Source organism: Nylanderia fulva, unplaced genomic scaffold (genome assembly GCF_048542155.1).
Source record: "Nylanderia fulva isolate GAGA-0341 unplaced genomic scaffold, ASM4854215v1 Scaffold1, whole genome shotgun sequence".
Classification (NCBI taxonomy): domain Eukaryota; kingdom Metazoa; phylum Arthropoda; class Insecta; order Hymenoptera; family Formicidae; genus Nylanderia; species Nylanderia fulva.
The window spans coordinates 9,111,251-9,136,559 of record NW_028189192.1 but is presented as its reverse complement, the minus strand read 5'-3'; the positions used below and the strand labels follow the sequence as shown (position 1 = coordinate 9,136,559).

The window sequence follows — 25,309 nt, the reverse complement described above, 5'->3', positions numbered from 1 at the left end:
TTCCATTATAAAGAGCCAAAAATTTAATGTTTAAGAGAAAGCAAAACGCAAAACGCAAGCCGCAAATAAAAATTCGATAGAATACAGCAATAGCTATAACTCTGATGCATAATTTATCATGCATCGAGTATATTCGAAACGCTAGCGAACGAAACTCTACGTAAATTAGATTGTACTTTCACACGAGGGAATACGATCGAGTACGCGTGTTTCGTATCCGCACATCCGCGAGAAATTCCTGCGTAAAAACATATCCATCCCAGCCATTACACAAAATGCCTATGGACGCCTATCGAATTTGCGGAACACCCGTAATGTTTCGTCAATATTTGCAATTTTGACTGGGCGATTCGCTGCTCGTGGTTTCGTTGAAATATCAGCAGCCGATGGACCGCTAACTACGCCAATATAACGAAACTTCATCTCGCGATGAAATACCGCATCAAAAATAATAATATATATTGTATCGCGTAATTTCATACATTCAATCAGATCGAATTAAAATTGTTGACTCTACTCGAAACATTTTTCCTAGGCAGCGGTGAAATATCGACGCTAAAAGCGAAACTTTGCTTCATGTTCAAGTAGAGACTTGTGCACTCTACCAATTAGCGTTTAAAGTTAGTTCTCCTGTTTAAAGAATCAAGCACCGACCGAATGTGGTGAAATGTAGTTTTCGTATCGCAAATGCAGTGCGCACAAGGAACGTATAAATAAATAAAAAAGAAAGATGATTATTTCTTTTAAATTGACAATAAGATGTATAAGAAAAAAAATCGTCATTTTTTCTCCTATCATAACTGCTATTTCTTCTTTCCTAACTCTATTTTCTTTATATTGATCATGCATTATAAGTTAAAAATTACAAAAACTTCACTATATCGTAAAAATTCAGAGAGCATCGAGTTGATTGCGTTCGATAAATTTTATGAAATTTAATTATATGTATTAATATATCTTTTAATTGGATTCTCTTGCCTACGGATATCCAATTTTTTTCCGAAAGCATAATATGAGATTCGGGCATTTCAATATTATCCGCAGGCGATAGAACGGTCTCTATTTTCGCGCAATATAATCTCGCCATATTACTATATATGATATATGCTACATTTATATATACAATTCACATGCCACATATAGGTATACATATATGTATATATACTTGTATAAACAGTAAATTAATCATTAGCACAGCCTAATAAATAATTATTACTTCTGCCGAGACTAATTTTGTCGACCGTATGCTTTAACATGCAAAGTCGATTAATCCGCTCTAAAAATTTGAGCGGACAAAGCTGTGGAAATATGATTCCGCATTTTTAGCAATTAAATTGTCTCTCTCACTCTCTGTCCTGCACTAGTTCCATCAGACCGGATTTACGTGTAAACAATATTAAACGAACAACTTTTGCGAGAACTCTAAAGTGGATATGCCGTGCGAATGACGGTCTGTTTTGTTGTATCCTTACCGTCACGGCGCTTCTTGGTGGCTTAGCTTTAACACGGCAAATCCTACGATCGCCTGTAGCGGAGTTTAAGCTAGGCTTAAGTCTTAAGTGACAGTAATGAAACCGCGCGTGTCGGTCGGTTTTTGCCGAAATGGCATTTTCTTTCTTTCTCATGCGTGATACATCATTTACATCGGGACGAGCAGTTTCGAATTGTAATGCTCAATAGGCAACAACATATAAGACGACGATGAAAATTATTTACATGACATTAAAGTACGGTAGAAAGCCCTAAGCGATAATTTTGTTAGTCCCTTGGTAATACAAGAGTTAAACGCGTTATTAAGCCAGCTGCTGCAATTGCAATTTACATTTGTAATTCGCCCGACGTATATACGTAATACAAGAGAACAGTACATGGAAGATTATTTTCGCGGTAGGTTCCAATCGATATAACAAAACAATCGAACGGCGTAGAGGGCGACATTACGGTCTTTGAAAAACGGGTCAACTTTGGCAAATGTTTTTTTTTCTCGCTACTCTACACTATGGCCGCGCTGTCTCTCGTCCTTTAATTAATTAGCACGGAAGCAGCAGGAAGAGGCAGCTGCCAAGCACGGGACAACTGATGGGCGGAATAGAGAGAATAGAAGGGAGATGAGAAAAGAGAGAGACAGAGAGAGAGAGAGAGAGAAAGAGAGAGAGAGAGAGATACAAACGTGAGGATAAAGATCAACGTTGCTACCGAAATATTAGCCTCGAGTGGCTGCACCGACGTTCAACTTCAATGCAATTTCGCATACTTTCAAAGGTATCCAGTGCCAAAAGATTCGCAAAGCATATAAATGCTTACAGTGCGAATACTACCTATTACTATTACCACTATCGTCCCTACGTTAAACTATTACTCTACGCATCTCCGCATGCGTTACGCGCATGTTTATTTAGCTACACCGTGTGTCTGACATTACGTAATTAAATGCATACAGCCTCAGGCTTAAGCACGTACGCGCGGCATTTTGCTGTATTAATCAATGAAAGAGCCGTGCTCTTCCTCTCACTCTCTCGCAAGAACGGATATGCACCGGCATCAAAAATAGTTTGGACGGTTTAAGATCAAACGCGTGTTCTCAGATTTACTTCCACTTCGGTTGCTTCAATCTTACCGACTATGAAAACTGGGATGTTTTATAACGCGATCAACCCACCACGAAAATGCGTTCTAACTCTTGGACAAAGCGTGCGAGAATTAATTATACAAAAAGGGAAGGAGAACGAGGCATGTTGAAATAATAATTGTAAATTCTTAGAGAATATAGAGCAAAATATTCTTACAGCTAAAATAACATGACGTTTTAAATATTTATAAATATTATAAAATCATTTGTAATACAAAATAATTGAAAAAGAAAGCGCTGTAAATTTAATTCCGTTGATATCCCTCCCTATGTATAATTTTGCTTGTCCCTTCATTTTTAACCAAGATAAAAAGCATAAAATATAAAGATGGCTTATATAATGCAAATTAAATAAATCTTTTAAGAATGAAATAATACATATGAAATATAAAGTTTAGATGCGATCACATTTTCAAATTATTTTAAATTATCAATGTGAGGACAGACGGTTTAGAAGAAGGATGGAATGAGAAAATTTTAAATCAGCGAGAAGATAGAATGAGAGATGTACGCCATGCGGTCCGAGAGAAAACTCGGTACCAACTTCGATCTACGCGAGCGTGTTGCATGGGTGGTCAGGTCTAATGAACGAATGGGGTCTTCGCGTAAAAGAAAACAAAAATAAATAAAAAAACTCTTGCGGTCAGTTACTTGTCGTCCTCTCGCCCGGTTTAGTTTACCTAGCAATGCGGTTCAAATCTGATGGTGCCGTAAGCTTTACCATCCTACACTTGAAATTAATCACTTTTTCATTAATTATGTCACAAAACGAATTAAAAAACTTGTATTAGAAGAAATTTCACTATCTTCATTATAATTTAACAATCTCTTCGAATTCTATATGAAAATACTACAGAAATTTCTCTTTTCAGGTATTTAACAATAGCAGTGTATAAAGATATAAGAACCTCACTAAGCCACGAGAAAAAGATACAAGTAAAAATACTCATTTAATGGAAATTGAAGGAAAAAATATCCAGTTATCAATTGGATAAATTACTGGAAAAACGAAAGAGAACGGAAGCAAAAATAATTTAATTCACGGTATAAAAACGGCAATGTTTTCATATGAAAGAGATTGTTAATATATGTACATGTGCACATACATGTCACGCGTTTCAATGCTGAATGCTTATAATGCTTATCTCTTCTTTTATACACTATTATATAGGGTTACCGAGTCGTATGATCGATTATTGGCTGTTGGTTTACTACCCTCCTGAGATCTCTCGCCCTTTTGACACAATATACGCGAAGAGTACCAGATGCTCCCTCGTACGATCGGGAATTCATGATTCATGGTCAATTTAAAAGGATATGGGGATGTGTGTGTCAGTATAAATTTGCAATTCAAACAAATTAAAAAAATTTTTGTTATTTTAAGTTTTCGCTTGCTTCTTCTTTTTTCTTTCTTTTTCTAAAGATTAAAGAAGTTATGTGTCAAATATAAAAATTGATCGAAGATATTATAATTTAGAAATAAATTACAATTTATAATGTTGAAACATTACAATTCATGATCTTCCTGTCGGAAAATGCGTTGTTGAATTATAATGTGAATTATATGGAGAACCACTAAAGGTTAACGCGCGTGAATTGCTGCATTAAAAAAGTGAAGAGAAAAAAACGATATTGGCACCTCTTGGCGCTATCGGCGATGTGAAAAGAAACGAACGCGGCGTATCTGCATGAAAACAGGTGGAAGCCAAACGTAAATCCAATTACGAGATAATCGCATTGCCTCGAGATTCGCACTCGGGTATTCGGGCGAACTATCGAGTGATTAAAAATAATACCTGACAACGCGTGCGCGGTCGGAAATTTGTTCACGTGTACACTAACGTAAACCCATCCACAAGCCATTCCACTTCACGTTAACTCGTAATTTTCTTCTTTCTTTCGTTTTCCATTTATTCACATCGCTGCTATGTTACTATATCATTTTAATCCGTCACAAGCAGCTAATTCTTTCGTGTTACGAACAGGCCCATCACAAAATATACACAAAACGCGTTATTAGTCAAAGTAAAACTGCGGATAAATTTTAGATATAAATTTGATTCAAATTTTTGCCTCCTTAAGTCAGTAAATTACTGATGTATTTACTGACTAACGCAATAGTAGATTTTAGAACGTAATTTGCAGTAAATAAAGTATTAATTATATTCATTTCTGATAAAGTCAAACTGTATATATGTATAGATTAAATTAATTTTTGTTCATTGTTTTTAAATTGCAAAAATTTCTATATCAACTGGATGTAAACTATTACTATTTTTTCAAACTATAATTCCTATATTTAGATTATTGCCTTATTTTATGAATTATTATGGAATGATATGATTTTTATTTTATTTTTATTGTAGATATAAGATGTAAGGTTTTCTATTATAGCAATAATAAATAAATGTTTCGATTGTAGGAAAACTGTGGACTGACATTTCAACAACCGGAAACCGGAAGTCAGTAACAACAAACAGGAAGGATTATTACCGATATGCAAGTCGGTAACGCAGAGGTTGATACACGAGTTTCAGGTGTAATTTTGCAACACCCGATATAAATGCATTGGCTGCCGTCGGTATCAAAGACTTACCTTTGTTCGTAAGTTACCAGGAACGGTGTTATGTTGCGATACGAGTCGGTAAAATCGTATTACAGTTTTCTACTATTCTCTAATAAAGTTTTAAAGCTTTAAAGCACATATCTTTTGTAGTTACAAGAGAGTGAATGGTACAAAAATGCATATATTAAATATTAAGAAAGATTTGTATGTTTAAAAAAAAACTTGACTGTATCGCTAAAACATAACAACCGTATATTAATGATAAATGTCGACATAGTTAATTATAATAATAATATCTGAGTCTGAACTTATATAACAAAATAATTGTAATAGAATTGTAGTAGAAAGATTAATGTCTAAGAAAGACTTTCGCCTATTTCGTGATTATGCACAAACAACTTATATACATATATTTCCATTTTCGAATGTAAGATATATCGTACATATCTTTAAATTTCGAGCTTCATATAAAACCATATCAATAAAAAAATCAAAGATTGAAATATTTTATAAGATTGAATAATATTTGTTTTTGCATTATCTAATATTATTAAAAAATGATAATGATTTTCACCGAGATATGTTTATGAAATTAATCTTCTTAATTATACTAAAATATGTACATTTTTGTACATGCAAATTAATGTTTGTTGATCAAATCTGAATTAAAATCAGACATCTCAAATCAACTTTATTGCATTCATTTCAATGGTATCTTAATAGAGTAATGAAAATGTCTCATGTACTCGTAACAAACGAGTCGTACTGCTCAAGAATTGGGAATTGTATTGTAAAAATATATCACAGCATAAAAAAATTAAATTGGGGTCAATTTTCGTAATGAATATATCATAAAATATAACGTACTGCTAATAGTGTAGCAACGTGTATCAAATAGCCTTATATGATAAAAGTATAATAAATAACTGAATTTCTTCTTTTGTTAAATACAATAATAATTTAAAGTTTTAAAATAAAATAGTTTGTTACATGCATAACTCATACAAGAAAAATATTTAACCTTTGTGCAAACTTATAATTTTCTTTTTTTATTTTTATATAATTAATAATTATAATTTAGCTGCTGTGGTGTTATATATATGGCATATAAATAAATTTTATATTAATTGTAAATTAAAATAGTTTAAATTAAAGTGTTTATTTTAACAATAACATATATATAAATTAGATCAGAAATATAAAACTGAATAAATGTTTATGTAAACATTATAAGAAGTAAAGAATCTAAGTAAAGCAAAAAGTAATTATATTTATATTTGCACAAATTAATATATGCAACAAAGACAAAATTCAGCTACAAAATAGACCTCATATATATGCATTGTACATAGTACATTCTTTGATAAGAATTTTATCATCTCTAGTAAATTAAAAATACATGATTCTTAAAAATAATCCTCAATAATCTTAAATAAGAGTTTAATGTAAAACAACTGTGTTTTCTCTGCAATGTTTCAAATATAAAATCATATAATATATATAGAACACAAATAATTATGTATATATGTAATTGATATTTATAGTATACTCATTTTGTTATAAATATTCATTTACAGACATAGTGTATACACAAGGCAAATATTAAATTCTAAAAATATATCTCAATTGTGTAACATTTGATTTGAATAATTTATAATTAAAAAAATAAGACAATAGAGATGTTAAAATTATTTTCTATATGCGTATATGTGTGATCATTCTGGTCAGCAAGAAATGCAAAATATAAAATAAACAACATAATAATAAACATACGTTTGTCGGCGTTACTGCTCGGATACTTGGAACATCCCTCCACGGGATGTCTCTCTCGGTACGCACCTGTATGTCGTTTTTCAGAAACTCTCGGAATGTGGTTAGGTCCGCCCTGAAAGCAAACATTACAGAGACACACATTAATTTCAATGGAAAAATCAATACGTTCCTTCGCATTTCGAGGAACGCCGTCGTTATTATATTTAGCCATATTGTCACATTTAAAAGTACTGGCAATTATGTTTATATATATCCGACTAAAGCGTGACAGTGTCGAAGTGTCAGTTCGCGACGCGATTTACTCCGAGACGACGAGGACGACGTGCACGCGAAGAATCGTTCGTCTCGAAACGCGACAACGATAAAATCACAATAATACTTGAACGAGCGACGAGCGTTCGATCTCGCGCCCACGACATTCGATATATTCGGCATTCTGGCCAACTGTCACAATACGCGAAACGCTCGCGGACGAACGGGTTACTATGGTGACGCTCGTTTATCTACCGGCGCGTCAATGACCGCACACACGCGGACGTCGTCGACGTAGCGTAGTGGAATCGGTATATAAACAATCCCCGATTGTTTACTAGCGTTACATTCTCGTCGTACCTGGAGACATTCACGCGACATTCGACGACATTTGACGGCGAAATCACGCGACGGAATTTTTCTGGAACAACGACTCCGGGTAACGCGACTCGGTAAAGAGCCATAAATATCGAAAAAAAGTGGAAAGAGAGAAAAATTGACTTGACTTTGCGAAATATACAGAGAGGTTATACGTCGCGCGCACTGACGAGACTCGGCGAGACTGACAGTACTAACACACGCGACTCCACTTCACTTCATTGTCCGGAATGCGCTCGGACGATTGCTGCTTGGTTTTTTTTTCGAATCACATGTCGCGACTAGTCTGTGGAATCGATTCTTACGCCCGAGGACTGGTAAACAAATCCGACTGTCTGACAGCGCAAAACGGAGCAAGTCGCTGAGTACTGCGCATAAAGAACGACGAAAAACACTCACCGCGTTTACGGCGATCTTTCCGACACCTCACCGTGCCGCAATTACATCATAACACACATGCGCACGCACACTACCTATCTCCTAGGCACTGATATTAAAAAACTCGTGTAAAATGTATAAAAGAGGTAATAGTTAGGAAGCTGCCAAGAGGATTGCCATAGTGATGCCAATACTAGGCGGCCATATTGTGCTACGCCGCGTCTTGCTCTACCTAGTGAACAATTTGGAAAGCATCTACAAAAAGAGCGGGCCGATTCGGTCTGTTGTATCGACATAAATAAATATTTTATTAATTTTTTATTTTGTTCCAAGTTTATTATTTGGTTTCCTAACAGGAAATCCGGAATATATAAAGAGAACAAGAATTTAATTAAATCATATAGATACATAATATATGTCGGTACAATAGACTACTTCCTTCTCACGTTGTAATTAGTTTTAGAACGAATACAAATTTGATCGAGTCATTAATCATTTAGATATTTATTCGTCAATTTTGGATTAATTGATTCAAATTGTTAAAATTAAATCAAACTTTCAGTGATGTTACTTAAAAATTATTCGTACATTTACACAGAAATAGTCAGAGATGGCTCCACGAATATGACTTTCAAAAAATATGGTTTAATCTACTTATAACTATTTCAACGCATCACTTGATGCGATTTTATTTTACACAAATGCATGTACTTGATATATGCTTGTGTTAAAAGTCCAGCCAAATAGAACGACAATTTTTGCGACAAAAGTTTTTACAGTAATAGTCATCTCTTTTGACTTTAAAACAAAAAATATACATATAAAATAATGTAGACACATAACAACGAGTATTATGAAACAAATGGCTATTCATATTACATTCCTCGATAGTAGTTTGGTTCATATTCTGTTAATTGCCTCGTAGGATAAATTAATTAAGAATATAAGCTAGAAAAAAATATATTTTTCATTTTTACAACTGGATAATAATTTCCATGTTTTTATAAAAGTCAGGATATTATTAACAGAGATTTTTAGAGATGATGAAAATGTTTGGTCAGCTTTTTTCGCAATGCAGAGAGAGCTTTCGAAAGAATAGAACGCGCGTTTAAAGCTGATAGCACTCGTAAAATGTTTCAGAGCGACATATATAAAGAGAGAAAATCGCGCGCGAGAAAATGTCTAGCTTCGCGACATGCGTGCAACAAATTGTCGCGTGCAACAAATTGTAAGCACACAAGGGTGTGTTTCACGCTAGGAACTTTGCGTTCGTTACAAGACGAAGGAGGCTGCAAGGAGCGAGGAGACCATCGCGTTAAGAGTCGTTACGCGAGTTAGGATATCCACCGCCATACGAACGCGAGTAACTCCTTTAACGAACTCCCAAACGAAGTTCGGCTTCTTACTTCTCCGATTTCAGAGTTACGAGCTCATCTAATTAATATCAAGGATTCCTTGCTCGGAAGATACTTGAAACACGTGCCTTCGCTTTCAACGGCGAATGTCATCCTTTTTTTTTTTTCCTTTCCTCTCCCTTTTCTCCCTCTCTTTCTCTCATCGTTCGTTTCTTCACAATTAGAGGATAGTCCAAAGTTTCTGCCCGTTAGAGAAACTGGTTGAAAGGAATTACTAATTGCTTACTTTCCAACTTGAATTTAAAACTGTTTCAAGTTGGCTCGTTTTCGGTTATCCGGTTACACTCACCGCTAACGGAGCGCGGAGTACAGTGCGAGCGAGCAATTAAAATTTAGCTTCGACGCGATATCACGTAATTGACGTGACTTTCCACCACCGGGGGCAGATATAGGCGAAATATAATTTTATTGCGCGGGCGTGTCTAATAACTTATGCTCGCACTGAACTCAGCCTCCGAAAACTTTGCGCCGGAGATATATTTTCGTTCATCGTCGTAGACGTTATAATAGGAGGAGATTGAGGTTGCGAAGGTGGAGTTTCAAACTCGCATAAATGTGTGCAGCGCGGCGCGGGTCTCCTTCCACGTTTCTGATTACTTCGCAAACTTTGTACTAGTCGGAACGATGCAACGGAAGCTTTTAGACACTTGTTTCTGGTGCGTTACGCAATCTCTGTAAGCCGACTTCTCTCTTTTTTTTTTTCAGGACACGCAATAGCAAAGAGTCCGACTGCCAGCGAAATAGACGCAGGATATAGCGCAATCCATAAACGAGGAGTATTCTCGTTTTATTATCAAGAGAGGGAAGAGAGAGAGAGAGAGAGACAGAGAGAATCGAAAGATTAAATTTAAAATTGTAACATTTTATAACTATTTAATAAATAAAATTTAGCGAGAGAAAGCACCATGTGTCGTCGAACTCGTCGATCTGCTTTTCCGGAATAGTTCGCGCGAAGACCACAATTGCAGTCAGCGACCGCATTGCTCGCGTGCATTGGGAACGCAGGTCGGTGCAATTGCGCGGCTCGTGTTGCGTGTTCCGTCCCGTCCAATGTATCGCCCGAACAATGTAGCACGTCAGCTTTTGTCCGCGCTGTCTGTTTCATTCACCGTTAATAAAATACCTTTCGAAGGTATTGCATAGGAAGAACGTGAACGTCTCGCGTCGTCTTTGCTATTCGCTGCTCGCGAAACGTTACTCGCAAAGGGGACACTTGTACGTTCAAGGAGCAGCAAATATCCGACATTTTACATCGCATCGTATGGAAGCAGAAATGTTTATGCGACGACTCGGGGATATGTTATGTCGGAGTTGATTACGGCATTCGTAGAAAAGCACCACATAACAGATAAAAGTGAGATTGGACGAAAACCAATTTCGCATCTGACTTAACATAAGCGCTGAAGAATTGAGTAATGAAATAAATATCAAAGCGTTATGTATTTTCGTATTATTTTCTTTCACGGTACTGTTTATATTGTATATGTTGTAAGCATTGTACGGCACAATATATATATATATATATGCGTCAGTCAATAACAAAACGATCAGATGATGTTTTATCGAAAACAGAAAAGGGCAACATTGACATTCTCTCGTAGAATATGAGAAGAATGAAACACATAGAACAAATATCACGTAATTTCTCACGCGCTTTTTTCTTCTTTTATCAAATATTTTTAAAAGACTTCACAATATAATTAATAAAATATTTTTCTAATACAAATTTACTAATGTTGCTAATAAAATTATAATTATCGCAAATTAATTAATAAACACATAACTAGTGAATAATAGAGATAGCGTATAATAGTTTACATAATAATTAGTATATAATATTCAAATGCGCACACACATACATATCTTTTTCGAACAAATATTAATATTAATTTCCAAAGGTAACGCGTCAATTGCGACCATTTATAATCGACTATCGACTTTAATGGATCGACGTTCGATTATTTGGCTTCCTTCAAACTTGCTACTTTGCTGCGATAATATTGCGAATTTCACCAAACTGATTTCCCGTGGGATAAATCCTAAGTAAAGCTGCCATGTCTTACTGGAAATTCGCGTAAATTTATCGTAAAGACTTAGATTGCAATTTCACACGATACACGCTTCGATTTTTTGCTTCATAACTATCTTCACAGATAAAACTTTAGATATTTACTTCCGGTTTCATCCTTCTCTACAAATTGTTCTTTCCCTTCTTTGTATTATGTTCCCAAGTTATATAAAAATCTTGTTTTATTGGAGTTATTTTAAAATTGATCGTCAATAAAGAATAAAAAATAAAATACAAGAGAAATAAAATTATAATAAAATTATCCCGTGTATAATGTGCATATAGAATTATTGTAGTAATTTATTATGTGATACACATACAGATACACCACTTTAATGTCCGAAAATATAAAGTACGAATATTCAGAGACAAATAAATCGCGATATGCCATCGATGTTACGAATCCCACCGAACGTACAATACGATGTGCGTTACGTGTTCGAAATTTTGGACCAGAGTGCTCGGCATTGATCTCGTAAATCGTCGGACTGGCGTTTCAATTCCCATTACCAAAAGGGAGCGGAACGTGCGTGTGTGTGACCCTTACGAGTGTTATATCGCACCCCAAGCAAGATCGGTGTCATTAAAGGGTTAACTGAAATTGGACGAGACTGCGATCTTCTTCTAGAGATTCAGGGATGCCAGATTACTAAATGTGCACGTCGCGTCTCTAGAAGAAGAATAAATTTGTGTGGCAAAGTAAATTAGTACGCATCTATAACGATAGTGCTAAATCAATAAGAGAGAATATTATGTGATTTTTCTCGTAAAGATAGACAATCATCAAAATGTCGAAACGAATTAAATATACTTTGTAAATATTTATTTAAAATTCTAAATTCTTAATCTGCAAAAAAAAGTTGTCTTTGTATTTGGATATTTTATAATTTTTCTATACTTTCATCTATTTGTCACTCTATTCCTTCGAGATGTCTATAAATTGGAGAAAATATTATAATACATCCTTCACGGTGATCTAAGCTATATATATGCAATTGAGTCAAGATTTGCGGGTACTATACTCGCGAGACGTTTAGGATTCGACGCGAGCTTGGATACGTGAGGAATTACGAAGCTTGCAACTGTTTGAGAATTCATAGCACTGTCTCGTACCGGTAAAGTATCCAGATCACTCGATCGCCAACGGCGAATTCCTAAGAATTCCTTATATCGCTGAAATAACTGGTGTACGTGCCCGAGAGGCGGAAGCGACTTCAATTTCTGTCCCCGAAGAGTGAAATCCGGCGTAGAGGCACGAGAGGAAAAATTTGCACGCCGCAGAAAGCAGCGGTTTGACCAACGTCGCCGGCTTTGCTATGCCGGACAGATAGTCGATATTTCCCGCGGAACATATTTAAGCATGGCATTTAACTGCTAACTTTGAATACGTTATATACGAGTGACCTTTCTCCGAGCCGCAAACGCCTATATACGCGCATTTGATTTTCTGCACAGGATGCACGGTTGCGCGTGTTATCGAGTCAGCTTCCGCGCTATTTACGAAAGGTCAGCCGAGGGGTTGAATCCTCGGTCCTCGGGGGTGAATACGTGAGGGCTTGGTCGGAGTATTGTCGAATTCTCGGCCGCGCTGTCCTCGTCGTCGAGTTTAGTTAGGATATCCAGAGATATTAATCGGAAGCGCGGAAGCCACAAATAACGACGCGATATTTAACGCGCGATTTGATAAAAGCGGGCAGCGGGAAAATACAGCCGGCTAACCACCTTTAATCGAGATTGTACCCACAATCGGAGCGGATATATATCGGGTGGCGTTCTCTTTGTTTTCACGCAACGGATACTCATCCCCACGTGCGATCACGCTCGAGAGCTTTCTTTCTCTCTTCTCTCACTGTTTACGTAAGCTCATCTCTCGCCAGTTTCATCCGGTTTCGCGAGCAGAGCGAAGGAATAAAGTCTCGCGCAATGGCAAAAACCTTCTTCGTATGTATATATGCATACATAGTAAGCCGTTTGCTATCTCATCGCGTTTACTCTCCCGAACAGTGATATCTTTTCATGGCCGGATGGCATGTTACAAGTCTACTCTGACTGTATTCTGCAAATTTTTTACCGCGCGTTACTAATGAGAAAAAATGCGTGACCGAAGGCGTGGCTGACGTGAAACGTTCCTCCATTTACGTAAAAGCCACTAAACATCACCCTCGGTGTAATGATCATTTCGTAAGATATACGATAATGCGGCATAATTACAAACGTTTCGAGGGCAAGCGCCAAAAACTATTATTCCTCGCAGCGGACAATTTCTCTCCTATACGAATAACGGCTGACATTAGAGTCATTTGGAACGGACGATTGATAGTCGGTGAATATGCTTTCGTTGCCTCTTGCGAGAGTAGACTGCGACAGATCGATTATCAACGCGGGTGTTGGACACACGTGACGTAACACGTATAACGCGAATAAATCGATGTTAGATGAGTCTGAGTAAACGCTTGCTACGGTTTCCCGTGTATCGACTTTCTTCCTTCCTTCTTGCTCTTTCTCCTACGAAGATGCGTTTGCTTTTGCGCATACTGACCGACATTCCTACGTTGTACGTAAAGTGATCTATATATATATATATTCTTCTTCGAAATTAAAAAAGTACGCCGGATGTTCCAGATTTATCGCGACGTTTTTTTAAAAAGTCTGTCTAATAATTCGCGAATTGAGGATAAAGTAAATATAATCTCGTAAAAAGTATAAAAAGATATGAGCCTTTTGCTCTACTTGTGATGTAATAGTTATTTTTAAAATAGTAAGATTTATTGTATATATGTGAATCTAAATTTTATAGATCATGTTTTTAAAATAATGAAAATGAGACACGTTTAGTCATGCTTTCATGGATAGTATTTCATGGACAAGTTTCGCGTTTTACTTCCATTTCGTATTATTCTATTATGATGAATCCTATTATGACGAGTTATCATATATTAATTGAGAGGCAGTTATACGTGAACTCGCGAACAAAACTGTTTCGATAGGGCACAAAATATCTGTACAAATAATTTATTGTGAGTTTATGAAAGGAATAAAGAAACCAGAAGCACAGAGATCCCGTTGTTCGCAGCACAAATACTCTGTGCAGCATTCATTTAGCGAACCGATATATTCTAACAGATTAATTAGCTAATACGATTACACGTCTCAAAAATCAAAATTTCGTTGCATTATGCATTTGTGTGCGCTAGTATAAAAAAAAAATAAGAAAGTCTTTTAAGCAAAGTAAAAATCAAATGTAATCACAATATACACATATATATTTAATTTACGTTAAATGCGTTCCATAGAGTTTTCCGTATCTTCAAAACTCAAAGATGATTTAAATGTTCCGTTTCTCAGACTCTCCCTGTATGTGCAAGCGTATATCTCTTTGCGAAATGGATTATTGGCTAGCTGCTCTTCAAAATTGCTCGTTTCAATTTCGCCTTTATGCAAAACGAGGAATGATTATCGGCACGAAATCCCGATGCGCGGGAATCAACATAAAAGAATATCGGATATGCCGTTGCAGATTACATTTAGTCGTGATTTCTGCGTTTCATAACGGTGGATAATTACATCACCGACTGTCAATAATTGGGCGGTGACCCGTGCGCGAGATGTAAAGTAATGACTCCTGTATTGCCTATATTGCCGCGCGATATCCATATGTCAAATTGTGATGTCCCTTTCTATACGCGCGTACACGTACAGCATAAATCGTATGTTTATTGTAGATCTATTTGTCTGCGAGTTAGGTGCAATGAACTGCTGATAACTGAGAGTTATTAACGCGCGCGAATTCGACGAATATACGCTTCGGATAAATTTAATCGGCGTGGCTTATCGGCTAGCGAGTATCGCCGAGTACCACGCATGGAATGTTAACAGATTACATGTTGAAAAGATGAAAAAAAAAAAAAAAAGAAAATATATTTCGACAGTATAATATCTAAAGTACCAAATAATTTAGCAGATTTTGCTTAAGCAACCGATTTACTTTGCAAGCGCACTGATAATCTTTTAATAAATGACTGTTAAACAAACGCATATCATTCTTTCCTTAACAAACTTAATTAAATTACTAATAATTTTTCGTTTTTTACTGTTACCACGAATAATCATATATATGTATACGCGATTGCGGATTAATGTCGGAAAAATTGTATTATCGCGTATTCCGCGCTTGGTCCAAAATTGTGAAATATATTACGCCGATTACCGCCGCTACACACCTCGTAATCGCGTTAATGATTCGCGGTGCATTCGCGCTAATGATCACTGCCTCGTATCGATGCTCGTAGCGAGAGAGGCGGCGAAAAACACGGGAAGAGAAGATGAGAGCGGAAGGAACAAAGCAATGGTCGCAATTAAGGCCGAAGTATATATTCGCCCACGGGAAATGCATAGAACACGTGCGTGTCGGATTTTTTTGAAAATTATCGCGACGGAACAGCGCGAAGCGGCTGGTTCGATTCGCGCCGTTTACAATCGCGCCGGTTAAAATTAGCCTCTTGCAACAAGTTATATCGGTACATGCTATTTATCCGCGAATCCGCTATAGCCGCACGAAATTTCGAATTCCGGTTGGAAACCGGCGAATCACGCGCCTGAAATTGTAATGTTCGTGATAGTCTGCGTATAACACGCTACATACCATAATAATTCCGTCTCTCTCTCTTCCCGGATCGGCTAATTATTATTTCCCCGTGGACCGAAATATTGTATCGATGAACTCGCCCTTTTGCAAATTTCAATTTCGATATTTGCATTCGGCGAAGGAGAAATAAAAATATACATATCGACGAAAGCAGTGTATGTATACAATAACTATGTATGTATGTATGTATATTTTGTATATGTAGATACGTCAATGGAAAATTTTTAAAATAGATACTCTGATAGTCATAACGATATGTCATAAACATACGTCATATTATCAATTTGTCGCGATGTAACCAGTGTATAAAAAGTATAACTCTCTATATATATTGTCTATTGTTTTTCAGGAATTATCTTGAAAAACAAACGTTTTTGCTATTCCTCTCTCTCTCTCTCTCTCTCTCGATCCCTCTCACACACATTTTACAAGAGCGGATCGAGCTCTCTGCACGGTCGATTACGTGCGGCGTATCGGCGTTACACGCCGTGTACTTCGATAATAAATAATAACGATCTGGGAAATTGTAGCGACCGGCTACACGATGGAACGAAAAAATACGAGAGATACCAGGCTCTCTCTCTCTCTCTCTCTCTCTCTCGTTGGAAAGCACGCCGGCCTTTCCTCCTACCCCCTATCATTTTTTTGCAGTGTTTTTTCCACACCGGCTGCGCTATTTATTCGCGTTGCACGCGGCGCTACCGATTTGCATCAATTTGGAAAGTGATCGAATAATTATTTTAGCAATAGCAACACCGGCGTTACCGGCGACACTGGCTGCGTGCGCAATGGCAATGGCACCGACGACGGGCTGGTTTAATCAGCCTTCCATTGTAATGTTGACAACTATAACGGAAATGCTGAATAGAAGATTAGACTCGAACTAATGGGTTCTATAGAGGGGATTTGGCCCGAAATAGGAAATGGGTGATTCTAGTTGAGCGAGCGATCTAAGGCTAAATAGATTTGAATTTCACATTTGACTGCAACAATTCGTCGAACGGCGCAATTTTGCGCGATGTATCCGTCGTATTCGGCGTTGTTTATGTACCGAGAAGCCCAAAAATATCGCATATCTATTAATGTTTCTCATAAATAGATTATTCTAGACACACAAGTTTTCGTAGCATCATTTAACGATGCAATCTACGTCGCGGTTATCGATATGCGCAAAACTATTCAAAAGCGATCCGATAATTTTCAAGAGAATTTTAGTCGCATATTAAATGAAATATTTTAGTATGTTCTACTGACAAACTTCGATTCGCTCTTCACTTATTTCTATTTATATATTTATTAATTGTGCAGCATTTATAGCCAACAATTTAAAATATGACGTTTGCAATAACAGTTTTTTTTACAAGCAGTTCTATTTAATAAAGTAGAACACATTTCCACGATTGTCATTATTATGCGCGAAAGATTGGCAGAGTGTCACACGATTAAGACAGTATGACATAACTTATGAACAAAATATAGCAACAGCAAATTTTCCGATAGACAAATATTTGTCGACGGTGTAAGTAATAATACCAGGCACTGAAAAGTAAACGTTTGCCCGGGAGAAAAGAGGGCGTCGTTGATACGGTAAACAACGACGTACAATATATTATTACTTGCCATGACAGTATTCGAGGTACAACGATAACACTTGATATTCATAAAACCAACCAGCGAGCTAGAGCACACTTGCCGCCGTGGTCCTAACACGGAAGCGCTGAGGCAAGCTTTCACTTCTGTATAACTCAATAACGCTTATGTAAGGTGTGTGAGGCTTTTCATTTTATTTTATCTGGTTCCGAGCACACGACGACCGTAGCAAAGCGCCTAAGAAGCAAAAAGCTAGAACGTGCAATGTATTAAATAAATTAATGAATACTCGGGCGTTCGTCCATAAAAAAAAAAGTAATTTAGTAAACATCGATTACATTAATCGTATAGTTTGCTTGAAATGTACTACAATCCCTTTTTTTCGATCCTTATATTATTTTCTGTGCTATATGGTATTATTAATTTATATTTATATTTATAATTTATATTTTGTTCTACTAAAACATTTTTTATGTCCTTATTTTTTCTGCATTTGTATTAAATATAACGAAAATATGAACTTGAATAAATTTTATTTAAAACAATGTTTTACTTTAATCCAATGCTGTTCGTGCTCCAATACGGCGGGACAATTTTATGTCGCGACATTATGTGGCTTTATGTTAATTTTAATTAATAATTCGGCGCCGGTATATTTATTGGTGCGCAAAATACGATTTCAGATAATAATGTGTGGGAACGGCATAAGGAAATAAAATATAATAAAATTCAGTACAATATTTCAGAATAATTAAAATCAGTATTTTAATGTCTCTTACGTCGTTCATAGATCGTCCGTTCTCTGATAACTAGTTTCACTACTGAATAAAAATAATTTTGTTAAAAATATACCGTGCTATTACGTTGACTAGGATCACAGGAACCTTACCGGCTATAAAAGTATTTTTACTGCGACATTACAAGCTAGGTTCAACTATCTTTTTCTGCCTTCGGTCGCTGCGCGCGCCATGGAAATCGCTTTTCAAATCGCTGTTTACGTAACCGTAAAAGGACAGTGGCAAATCGACAAAGGAATGCAACGGCACGGAACGAAGAAAGCGACCATCGTGGAAAAGTACGATTACGAAAGGTGAAGAAACGATAGACAGGATTAGCATAGATATTGAAGTTGGAAAACATTTTGAACTTTGCAGCGCTAAAATTATCTCTAAGAACTAGCTTCGAGCAATTGGTTTGTTAACTGCTCCTTTGATTCTTTAATAAATAATGTAATTTATTGCACAGAAAACACTTCACTGTAGTCCTCCTTCCGATACATAAAGTTAAAATTAGACAGAATGTCGCAAAACAATGAAAATGTGTTACTTACTTATATATTAGACGGATAGCAAAATAGTGATCTTTTGAAAACAATAATAATATACGAAAATCAAATATTTCAATAAAAAAAATCTTCATCGTTCTGATTTGTAAAAGTAATTTTATTTTCATAAAGAAATTGCATTTACGATCAGGTCTTGTTGAGAAAATCGTTAATATGATAGATCGTTTAGTTAATTTTAAAGCGTTTATTAAAATTTAAAAATTTTTTCTAAAATAAATGCACATTTTATATTTTTACTCTAAAAGGATTATGTGTGTTCATACTATTTAAAAAATTAATCCCCATTATAAAACAAAGTGGAATAGTATGAAAATTAAATATAGAAGATCTCTCTTTTTCTCTGCTCTTAAAAATGTTTACTAATAGAAGAAAAATCTAATTTTAAAATCTTTTTAATGTCTTTAGCGTGATATGAAATAGTTATTTTAAGTTATTCATCCACATTTATAAAACTGTTAAAAAATAAACTTTTAATATGTTACTATTTGTAGTAACTGTTTGGAAAATCATTTAATCATATTTATATTCTTCTAGTCTTGGATTAAGCAAAAACTATTTAAAAGAGCGTTGACTGAGGACAAATACAGAAAGAAAATTCAATCAGCTTTTACAGAAAAGACTTATAACTTTATGACAAAATCATTGAAAGTTTTATGATTGAGTCTCAACGATCGGTCTCTGTTCGCAAATCGAATTTATAGAAAAATTATAGATCTTCGAGAACACTTTTTAACAGACTTTCGTGAAAGATTCTTAATCGCGCGATTGAATTCCATCGAGTATGCTCGAAGATTGACCGCCACTGACAGCAAATTAGCACAGTCTCCATTATTTAAATTCAGACATAAAGAAGGGATCAGGACTAAGTCGCACTCCGAGATATTGGCTGCCAAAGCTTGCCAAGCGAGATTTCCGAGTGCCCCTATGAGGGTGGAAAAAAGAAAGATGGAGCAGCAGAGAAGCAAAGAAAGGGAGATAAACGAGGCACACGATAGGCAAGGAAAAAGAGATCCGACGCGCGAGACCAGCGAAAAATCTAGCTAATAAAATTCCAGCAATACCGGCGTAAAGGCCAGTAGCGCACTCGGCTCTTATATACTGTGCTCGATACTATGCTCTTCGTCAGCAAAGCGAATTGGCGAAAGAATATTCAGAAGAGTAAAGTACGTATCGTCACCTCGCACTTTCCGTGCATAGATAGTTTATGATATCGTAAAAATTCTATCGACGCGTACTTACAACGCATATTGAGTATACAACACTTTATTCGAACAAAAAAAAATTAATTGCGTTTTTTGCGTTCATCTTGTGTATCGTGTGCAACGATGAGAGTCTATTTATTGTTTAAATGCCAACCATCCGCGTGTAGAATATCGCGAGCGATCGATTTCTCTCGACTCGTACATAATAAACAATTTAAATTTATACAAAATAAGATGGTTTATTCTTTTCTTTTCATTCAATCTCGTATCTATATGTGTATATGACGTTTACAGCGATATACAGAAATCATCAGAGAGGAACGAGTTTCGATCGCAAACTCCATATATATACTACGTGGTTTTACGCCTTGTAGTCGGCAAACATATAAATACAATCTTTTTCTTTCAATCTCTTTCTCTCTTTTCCGCTCTCCCTTTTTCCTCTCGTAAATGATAGTTTACGCATAAACCACATATCTAGATTTCAACGAGAAAACCATCGCCATTTGATTTTACGATATTTAAACGTCTCATTTACATGGCGTATCTTTGGCTCGAATTCTTCTGCAACAACAAATCCCTATTTTTTTTTTTAAACATTGCAATCGTATCGAAGAACGCAATATTTTGCCACGCATGCACCAATTCTTCACGTTTCGCATTCTCGTCTTATTTTTCGAGCTTCCTATAAAAATGGAACGCGAAAGGTCACTTGATTAGAAAGACTGTTTGTGCTCTCTTCCGGCTTCTAGAGTTCTGTTGACGCGAGAAAACGAAGCTACGAACGAACGACCACGTTTATTAAAAGACACAGGTCACATCGAAACTTGTTCGTTTTTTGACGAGAAAAATTTAAATAAAAAAATTTCGCACAATTAAATGAATAGCAATAATGCAATTAATAATTATAATTGAAAATCGCTAATTTCTCTCGCTCTCGAAAAATTAAATAACCGATAATAATAATATAAAATATATATCGTGACTTTTTTCCGGCGAGTTTCAGGATCGTACAGCTTGAAACGTATAACAAATATGCTCGCAAAAAGAATTGTACGAGAGAAATAGTTTTGAAAAATGAAAAAGAATTCTTATATGTTTTGCATGAAACGTATCATCTGAATGTCGCGCTTCGAGTTGTATTGTATAAATCTGAAACGGAGCATATCCACCGTTCGTCTGAATAGCGAGGTAGCATTCGGGAAATCCGCGCGACGTTATAAACGTGTTCCGCGATTTCCTGAACGAATCATCCCGCGCGCTAGCGCAGAGGATAAACGCTTCGCTCGCGCGGACGTTCAGGACCGTTCCGTTGCTGCTGGACCGTTGCCAGGAAATAGCGAAATTGATAAAATTTGCCAAGCGTGGAACTGGCGTTTATCTCTCACCTCTATCCTCTCTCTCTCATACCGCTCGTAAGACGGCAGTTCTGCCGGGTCAACAAACTTGCTCGAGCAATCGGCGAATTGTTACAGACGACTCGTGATTCTGCGCGAATTATTATTATTATTATTATTATTATTTCTCGCTCTCGTTTCTCCATCGTTCTCGTTTCCTCGCGTGAACAATAGCTTCTCTTATTTGCTCGACATTCGCACGGACACGAGCAATTTCGTTAACAAGAACACTCTCGGTATGCGACCGGCGTCCAAAAACAATGCGAGCCGGCATAGAAAAAAAGAAACTAGGTATTGAAAGTGTAGGAAAAAAAAAAAAAAAAACATCAAAGCAGTACTCTCTCATCGGTGACGATATGCATTAGTCAAGTATGATTCGCGCTTCGTGAGAGTAAGGTATAATAAGAATAGAGACGAGAAAAATATATACGCGAACGAGAGATACAAACAGCTCTCAAAACTCGCAAATCCGTTGGATCGTGCAAAAAGTGCAGGGTGAAAAGCCGCCGAAAAAAGCTCGTGTCCTGTTTATCTCCACTTTATTACGGAACGCATGAGATATTTCGCGTATCTGAGGCGGATATATATGTACGGATGTGCACACACAGGCACGAAGAAACACACGAACGAATGTATTACGTACGGTCCACCGCTCAGTCCTGCCTGGCGGACCATACTCACGGCTACTTCACTGCAGCGTCGGCTGTTTCGCCGTGCCGTAAAGTACCTAATGGCGAGGCGGGACTTAAAAAAGGATCAGGGGGTGCGAATACGTAAAGCGAAGGGACGAGTGGCGTAATAAGCCGCTCTGAAGAAATTATATTTTATGATTGCAGCAGCGTTTAAGCCGCCTACAATGCGACGCATTCGCTCGCTTCTCGCTCGCTCGCTCGCGCACAATTATTCCATGCATTCTAAACCGCGATTACGACTCCCTTGCTCGCTCTTTTATCGCCCGCTTTCTCTCTGTCGTCCGCATACGATTTCGCATCTATCGATCTCTCGCGTATGTCGATCTCCCGAATCATACTTTCATTCGAACTCTTCTTCTTTCGCAATTAGAATCAATTCTAGATTCTTGGAGAAAGTGATACAATGTATAATAATTTTTCAATCATCCTTCATAAAATGAAATGGCTTTTAAGATTGATGATTTATGAGAAATTAGGAAAGTTTCGAGACGGCGTGTAGTTCTTAATCTTGAATTATGAATGATAATCTCGCTCTTTCTCCGGCGGGAATGCGAGACAGCACGTCGTCTTAAATTCAGAAACCACCCGGCGCACTTACCAATTCTTCGTGCACTTGCCCGGACGAGTAAAACTGGAGGAATAGCCTTAGTTTTGTCAGGTGGATGGAACTCCACCGCGAAAGTAGAGTTGGCGTTGCGGCAGTGACGTATGCGCGTTTTATAATGCAGAGTACGCGAACTCTTCTTGCCCTTCCGCGTCCGTGCGGGAAAGAACTCGTGCGTAAATGTTGTCGTACCTCGTAAATCTTTTTTCATACATTTTCACGTAGTCTTCTCTTCTAAAGCGCGCCGAGTATATAGACACTCTTGATTTAAACGCTTAAGGCGTTCATTACTTTAACCTGCGCGCTGTACGGGAGAACAATAATGGGCGAACATGGTCAGCAGCAAGCTCTCTTCCGCTTTACGTCGGTTAATGGCTGATAGGATTTAACGGAGGAGGGTCTAACGAAGTATCTAATACTTTCGTGGGACGGTCAAACGATTTTGCCGGAAACCGCGAGGGAAACCGAGTTGCGCGTCAAAGCGATCGATTCAATTAGGATGATTCCGATTGACTTAAAGGCATTAAAGCTCGGGCTCTAATCCCATCCCAGTCGTCGACCGAGTTCTCTCCGCACGGTTCGCTCTCTTAAACTCTCTCTTCCACGTTACGTGTACTCGGCCTCCTTTTCGCGGCGCTTAGAAACTTTCCAGTGGCTATACTATATAGTAAGAATCTGGCCCTTTTCTCGCTAGGGGACGGTTTGTCAGAAACGTTATTGGGACAACGGTACGTTATCGGACCTGGAGAACGAACGTGTTTCAGACAAGTTTACGATCGGCGAACAGCATATCTTCCACGCCGAAACTTTTCACGTAAAATGATTTATAACCGCGCAATAACTCGCCCCGTTTCATTTTTAATTCCATCCCCTCCGCGTTGCGGAAACTATTAAACGACAGTTAAAAATAGTTTGTAACTTTCGATGCTTTTTTATTTTTTTTTTTATTTTTAGTATTTTGGAACATTTTCGCATTTCTATTTATAGTTTTTGATTTGTAATAAAAACTCTTGGTTCCTGGATATCGATTCTTTTATCATCGATTGATAAAACTGCGAGCTACCTGTTATAATGAGACATAAATTGCAACGTCACTCCTCGCAAAGACTATATCCTTTCGGACGGTAATGCTAACATTCTTCGTTCTTGTTCTTTCAGAAACTCTTATCACTGTCTTTTATCTTCGCGCGATGCGAGGACCTCGTCTCTAGGGAGTCTAAGATGAATTTTTTCCCCTCGTGACGCCCTATCCGCGTTTCCCATCTCTCCCCTTCAGCTTGTTACAAATCTACCTTTTCCGACATGATATTTGATAATCGATGAAATATTTCTCCCGTGAGGGAAATTTTCTTGCCGCTCTTTCTTTGTTCAATAGCAACTTTAGAAACCCGTGCAAAAACTTTCGATCAAGATTAAAGGATTAAATTATAAATGCAGTTTGTCGAAAATCGACTTAACAATATATTAAGTTTATTTTAAAACAAATAGTTTCGAACACAAATACAAATGTTTAATTATAAATAATGGACAAATGTTTAATGATGGAGAGAGACTAGTATTAGAAACATATTATCGGAGATACAATTAGTTTGTTTAATCTTTGAAACACGTTTCATTTATTTTATAAGATCAATGTTTTCTCTTCAGATAGAAATAGACTGTAAAACAATATTTTATTTTCTCGAAACTTGATTTTGTAAAAATAAAATATTGTATCAATATATATATATCAAGTTTCGAATATTACGAGCCACATAGAAATAGAAATATCTCAATATCGTAAAGAAAGAAGAAAATTTGAGAGAAGGGGAATCGAATAATCATCGGACAGCGTTTCTTAAAAGTCGCGAGCTTAGCAAAATTTTCGTTTTACCGGCAGATACATTTTTCTTTATCGCGGACGGTGACAGAGATTTATAGGGAAGCTCGGTCATCTTTCTTTGCCGGAGAAGTACAAAATTCGCACTTTCGTTACATGACGCTGGTATGCGCGCGGTGAAGCAAACAGTGCAAACGCTTTAGAGAAGGGTCCGCTTATATACGAGAACGAGGAACAAGATTCGCGTTTACATTTGGTAAAAGCCGTAACGCGCGTGTGCGCTTGTCATAGAAGAGCACAGCCGGGAAAATTGCTCTTCGCAATGCCGAATCAAAGCCCGGCGGTGCGTGAATCGACACTGTAAACGGTTTTAGCCATCGGCCGATTTATAGCGTACGCACGAGAGAACCACCATTAACGTAGACAAAGTCTCTGTCCAAATTGCAGGATGGCACGAGTAAACGCTTCAGGATTGTGCGAGAGATACGTTTTGTAACGGGTTTCATTGCAAACCATTCGCATCTCTGCGATTTTTATTTTGTCGATTCCGTATATT

The 25,309-nt window shown here is 37.0% G+C and overlaps 1 protein-coding gene and 1 long non-coding RNA gene across 7 annotated transcripts in view; one reads left to right on the top strand and one right to left on the bottom strand.

Annotated features, from left to right (window-relative positions):
* The window catches only part of LOC114939968 (uncharacterized), a 44,014-nt gene extending 38,384 nt beyond the window's left edge, over positions 1-5,630 (top strand). Inside the window, exons 2-4 of the long non-coding RNA XR_003821369.2 lie at positions 3,502-3,673; positions 3,801-3,960; positions 5,052-5,630. This is a non-coding gene — a long non-coding RNA (uncharacterized LOC114939968). The remainder of the gene's footprint in view (positions 1-3,501; positions 3,674-3,800; positions 3,961-5,051) is intronic.
* Lar (tyrosine-protein phosphatase Lar) overlaps positions 1-25,309 on the bottom strand; it is a 306,701-nt gene that overhangs the window by 258,734 nt on the left and 22,658 nt on the right. For 5 of the 6 annotated variants that reach the window (XM_029314434.2, XM_029314440.2, XM_029314437.2 and 2 more), the window contains exons 1-2: positions 7,998-8,191; positions 7,035-7,080 (exon numbers count right to left, since the gene is read on the bottom strand). The gene's annotated coding sequence lies outside the window, so the exon portion shown is untranslated. Of the gene's footprint in view, positions 1-6,968; positions 7,081-7,997; positions 8,192-25,309 lie in introns of those variants that run through there. The other variant, XM_029314443.2, reaches the window with a different exon arrangement.